Genomic DNA, 6,227 nt, shown 5'->3' on the forward strand with positions numbered 1-6,227 from the left:
GTGACAGTCCTTGTCAGCCTGTTCTGCACTTTGTCACTCACAGGCTGCCAGGACCTGCTCTAGACCCCCGAGTTGGGCACTCAGCCATGGCACGGGCTGCCCTGGTACCTGCAGCTGCATCTGCTTGGCCCTGCCATACAGCTTTTCTGTGGTCCCAAGACCAAGGCTGGTGCCACACTGCACAAAACAAGAGATGGTCGAAAAAGGGAGGAGAAGGAGGGAAGCAGTTCTTTGTGGGGTTCCTCCAGCTCTGCCCCAAAGTACCACACTCCTGCAGGCCCAGCTCAAGAGGGCACATGCTGTCCTATGATGAGGGACACAGAGAGGATCATGTTCACCATGGCCAGAGCTGCACCCCAGGTGGGACCTTGTTAAGAGATGGCAGGGCCTTGGAAGTGGCACCTTGAAGGACTGGGAAAAGCACACTGCCCCTTCCAGGTCGGCACACTGCAAGGTCCAGAAGAATGGAGACCACTGCTCTGATTTTTCTCACCACGATGTCAATAGACTTAAACTAGTAGCATCAAAGCCCCCTGCAAGAAGAGCTCCCAGGAAGGGCTGGTGGGCTGATGGGGCAGTCTTTGCCTGCAGCATCCGCACTGACATGCCAGCACTTCGGGCATCCTGCTGAGCCCTGTGGGATGAGATGGGATGAGCCATCTCTGTCTGTAGATGTGGTTGCCTCAGAAACTGCCAAACCACCGGAAACAAAAGCAGCTTTGAGCTTTCATCCTGCCATTAGAGGACCTGGAATGGGCCACCCCACCCCAGGCCTGTGGGGCAGAGGCCATCGGCTGCCCCCCTCCCAGGGCAGAGGGTGCTGGGGGAGCATGAACACGTTTGAAAAGCCACCTCACTCCTCTAGTTGTCATGGAAGCAAAGGGCCAGTCACACTGGGGGCATTTTCACACACATCTGTCCTAAACCTGGTTTCATTAAGCAGTGACCTACCAGGAGGCACCAAGCAAGCACCCCCAGGGTCACGGGGAGGCTCAGCAGGGCCAGGCTGAGACAGAAAGGGGTGACCTATCTTCAAGGCATTCCTCTCCCTCCCTCAGACACCGTTACTGAGACCAGGGATGACCCTGCTCCCCAGGGAGCAAATCCAGTTCCTTCTTTGGCGATGGTGGGAGTGCGTCTTTTACACTGTCCCAGGCCACTTCTGCAGCATAATCTCTCCTCCCAAGCTTCAGGTTTCGTTGAAATCCTCTCTGGACCTGCCTGTGGGGTGTTAACTTACAGTGCTGGGGGCCAGGAAAGACAAGAAGTGCCCGAGCGGGCAGCAGCTGCTGCCCCCCGCCAGCCCCTGCCCGCCCCCCGGCACACGGATCTCGGGCTCCCTGCAAACAGTTGGTGTCCCCTACTAAAAAAAGGAAGGGTTCAGGTAGTGCAGAGCATCTGGGGGCTGCGACCAGCCATGGGGAGCCATCTGACACAGCAACGGGCCATGGGCCCGTTTCTTGGCAGAGCTTGAAGCTCTGTTAGTGAAAAATAAGATGGGAGCAAAGGACCATCGCTGGAGACATCCAGGCATCTGGGCGTGCTCCTCACTGTGCTCCCAAAGCCCTCACCGTAATATGGTGACAAACATTAGCACAAAGTGAAGTTTTGGAGAGCCTGGTACTGCCCCATGTCCCTCCGCACCAAGTGTTGGTGCAGTCAGAGCTCCGTCCCACCATCCAGCCCATGAGGAGGGCTGACACATGGCTGAGGTGACATTGGAGACCTCCTCCTGGATGGGCAACCTCACATGTAGCTGATAGCAGTGATAACACCCCCCCCCGAAAAGGAGCTCTGGCAAAGCCTCGCAGGTTTAGGGGGGCTCAGCCACATCTCAAGGGCCAGGTCGGAGCAGCTGCTGCCCTCCAGCAAGTCCCCAGCCCCTTCTGTCCCCCTGAGCAGCACTGGGGTCACCTGGATGTGAAAAGCCACACGCACAGTGGGACCACAGGGAGCAGAGATGGAGGTGCCACTTCTCAGGGGCACATGTGCCTGTCCTCGGTGCGAGGTTTGACACAATTCTTCAGCTCTTGGCTGCCTGATTTCAGTCCATGCAGCACAGGCAACATCATCCCTCCAGTGCCTGGTGCGATCAAACCTGACAACCCTACCAGGGGGGCATCAACACACTGAGCAGCGTGGGGACAAGCAGGCATTGCCGTGTCCCTTCATGCTGCCATTCAGTGCCCGGCTGAGGCTTCCTGCCAGGGCAGATCCACAAACCACCCCTGGAGCAGAGCCAGATGCTGCTGAGAGCGGCTGGAGGCGCCGGCAGCCGTGCACTGGGACACGCAAGGATCGAGCGGAGCCAAACCCTGGCTCCCCAGCACGTCCCAAAGCAACCAGTTCAGGAGAGGATGAGGCTGTGCGAACCCCTCTGCACCATGGGGCAGTCGCTGAGCAGGGCTGCATGTCCTGAGCCACCACCACCCCTTGAATATCAAAGCAGCCTGGCAAGGAGAGCAGGCAGGGTGCAGAGCTGCCAGCCAGGCAGCTGTGGTCTGAGGTTCTGAAATTAATAAATAATTTAAAAATACTTAAAGACTTAAAATAACTTAAAAAGCAGTAGATGTGGAGAAAGAAAATCTCTATTTAGGATGAAATGGGACTGAGACCCGCTTCTCTGCCTGATTGACCAGGACAGTGGGACATCACTGTCATGGTGATTGCACCATCAGGGTGCAACTACTGAGGCACAGGACCCCAGTAATCCTTTATTACCTGCATTTTTGCTTGTCATAATGACAAAACACACTGGTTCTTCTGCAACCCCCAGCTATGCAGTTCATCACCTCTGCCCATCCCCAGCTAAAGCAGTGGCTGGTCCTGCCTGGGTATCTTCATATGATGGGAAGGATTGAACTGTGGGACTGATGAGAAGGGTATCTATGCAGCCCTCACCTCCAAACACACTGATAGAGTGGTAGCACCTTCCACTTCAACCTGGCAGCAGGATGGGATGGTGCTAGGCTGCATCAAAGGTGGAAGCCTCAGCCCTGGGTGCACATGCAGCTCAGAAGTGAGAGCCCACTGTCAGCAGTGTCACATCTCCCCTTCCCAGCCCACGCTGAAGCTCTAGTGTAATTAGTAATGAATATAAATAATACAAACAACGAGATAAATAATGCAAACAAATCGTATCACTGCCCTGTGAGCCTCTGCTGTTACCCAGATACTGTGATGATAGACCTGTTAGAAGAACTCAGTGTAAAAGGCCAGTGACATTAAATCAACACGTGGCACCACGTGCGAGGCAGCCCAGTGAAAACACAGTGCTTCTTTTTGGTGCCAACAATACTATCTGATGGGTTCTGTTGGAAAAGAAAGGCAGGAAAAAAAACAGAGAGGGGGAAGAAAATTCACAGCATTAATTTGTGGGTTAAATTCAGCCATGCAGGAGGTTTGCTACAGAGCAGCAGACACAAGCCAGCATCATCATAGCTTGCCTGGAGCCCATTGCTGCTTCCCCAGCCATAGTTCCATGGATGCTGCTCCTTCTGCCATAGTCCAGGCCCCTTCCCACTGTGCTTTCCCTGCCCCAAAGAGCTGGTGCTGCTCCATATCACCCCATTTCATCTCTCCTGGTATAGCACACTTCTGCATTTCTTTTCCCCTTTCTTGTGGTCTGGTGATCACTGAATGCTCTAATTGTTTCCCCTCACAGTTGGTTGACACCGCTGTTTTCTTAGGTCCCTAGAGACCAACTTGCAGCATCAAAAATAAGTTGGTTTTAAGCTGCTTTGATTGTGAGTGAGGTTTTCACCCTGCCATAGATACATATAAACCGTTATTTGTATAGCAAAGCCAGCTTTGGGCTGGATCCTGGATACACGGCATGATTCTGCATTAGCAGTGAGATTTTCTTTTGCAGTAGGACTCGACTGGATCAAGCACTTGGTGTCAAAAGCGCAAAAGTATCCAAAAAATGAGGCCTTCCTTACAAAAGAGACAAAACTTAGAGGTGGAAAGCAAATATCTAGGTGTTTACTCATAGTTTATGTTGCAAAATGAGGAGTTCCTTCATGCTGCGCCTTCCACAACCCCAATCACCATCTGCTTCAACTAGTGCATCCTGCCCCTATAAAGGGCTCTGAGCTCTTTCGGGGTGACAGCAGCACACAATGTTACTGTCTCTGCCCGGCCACACCGGGAGCTCTGAAGCCTGTGGCTGATTTCAATCAGCATTACAGAAGGTGAGGTCTTTAAGCCATCAGTCTCCCACAGCTGTCACAAAATTGAACATTTGGTAGTGAAGAGAAAAAGTGAATAACCTTCGCAGTGCCTAGGCTAAACCATACCATGAGCCTGCTTCGTATTAGACATCAAAAAGCTAATGGGGTTTCAAAAAGCTTCACTCCAGATTTGGGCTTTGTTTAACGACCAACCTCAGCCGGCCACAGGGCACAAATCACAGAAAGCCCTTGAAGTGTATTTTAAGTGTATTTTGAAATATATAGTTTTTATGGGTGTTCATAGATATATGTGTATATAAAAAATTAATTCAAAGTCTGTTTTAAAACATTAGAGCATTTAAAACTACATCGCCCCAAAATTTGCAAGCACCCTGACCATGACCTAAAGCTTCTAACGACCTGGCAAGAGCTGCATATTCCCAGAGCCCTCTTCCTCAGGTGGCTAGTGTCCAGGGGGCTTGGGAATCACAACCCCTACTCAAGGGATGGCACATTTCCAAAGTCTTTCCAGATGTGTACCTTGGCAACCTCAAATTCAAATATTAACAGGTCCAATTAGCAGCCACATCTGGATCTTGCAGATGGTTACTGTGCACAGGTGAGGAGATAAGAGAGAAGCGGGTCCTACAGGTCAGTAAGATCATTCCACCCCTGTTCCACACACGTGATGCTGACTGATGATCCTCACCTTGGCCTCAGATGGAGTTTCTGCACGTTCCCATACCGTCAGAGAAGCTCACATGTTGGATGAACAGCTTGGACCAGCCAGGACATGACAGCCCAGCCAAGGAGCAGGTGCTGAGCATCACAGCCCCCAGGGGCTCAGCTCAGTGGGGCTTTGGCAGGGAATGTCTTCACTGCTCAGGGCTGAACTGCCAACCTCAGGTGGCACCAGGGATCATGCAGATGACATGTTCCTGGGTGCAGGACAACATCCCCGGGAGCGCGGTGCTGACAGAAGCAATGTATTCTATATCCCTACAGGAGAAGATCTTGACTCATCTTTCTCCCTCTTCTGTCCCATGCTTTCAGTCCAGGATCTAATCAAACTCCTGCATCAAGTTTTGCCTCTCAGAATTCTGCCCCGCAACATCAACTTAACTTCAGCAGCCCTGTGCCCTTAGAAGAACGTGCATATTAGGAAGCAGTGAGGAAGCGGCCGTGCAAATTCATAGGAGGCCTTGACACCTCCAGGATGAGTCCCCGTGGCAGCCGTTGCTGACTGATCAGTTACATGATCACTGCTCATAACTCATCAGAGCACAACTTACAATAACCTACACGTCTTATGGCAACATGTGAAGGTTCTGCAGCACACGAGTGCACACGTATGTGTTAGCCTCAACTCTCACCCTCCAGCCTGCACAGCTCGGTGTTTAACTGTGCCATGGGACAGAGGAGGGAGAAACTTTAAGGAGACTGAAGGAACACATCAGTTCGTGTGTGCACCTACAACCTCCAAGGGCACTAAGAAAAGGAGTCAACTTCAAGACTATATTTCCAGCCTTAAAGTTAGCCATGTACCTAGGCAACTCATTGAGAAATGTTTATGTAGAAGCATAAACCTGACAGCCAGTCTTGAATTAGTCCATTTTTCTAATGTCTCTAGATCTGGTGCTTTTCATTCTGAAGATTTATACCATTACCGTTATTTTTCTTTACAAACTAACTCCGTTGTCTCTCCTAAATAAATATAGATCCAATTCTGATCCATGTTTTAAAGAGTATTTTTTTCAAATCACCCTCTCTATTTAGCCACCCTAAATATGGCAGCCTGGAACATTACAGTACTGAACAGCTACAGAGTTACTTGCACAGAGATTCTTGCAATGTTTCTAACCCCAAAATTGCCACTAACAGGAGAACACAATTAGACTGAGCATTTACAGAGCACAACAAATATCTGACTACGCGGTGCCTTTGTGTACTAGCAGGGGCTGAGAGCTTCCAAGTAATTGAAAGGATTTATTTTAGGGGAAGGCGTGTGAGTACGTATTCTAAACAGCTCAGATGAATTCGACCAAAACGGTTCAG

General features: G+C 50.7%; 1 protein-coding gene across 1 annotated transcript in view; it reads right to left on the minus strand.

Annotated features, from left to right (window-relative positions):
- Window positions 1-6,227, minus strand: part of LOC104411159 (junctophilin-2-like) — a gene marked incomplete at both ends in the record, with an annotated part of 25,345 nt that overhangs the window by 18,201 nt on the left and 917 nt on the right.

Source organism: Nestor notabilis, unplaced genomic scaffold, assembly GCF_000696875.1.
Source record: "Nestor notabilis isolate BGI_N333 unplaced genomic scaffold, ASM69687v1 scaffold22619, whole genome shotgun sequence".
In the NCBI taxonomy this organism is placed as follows: Eukaryota; Metazoa; Chordata; class Aves; order Psittaciformes; family Psittacidae; genus Nestor; species Nestor notabilis.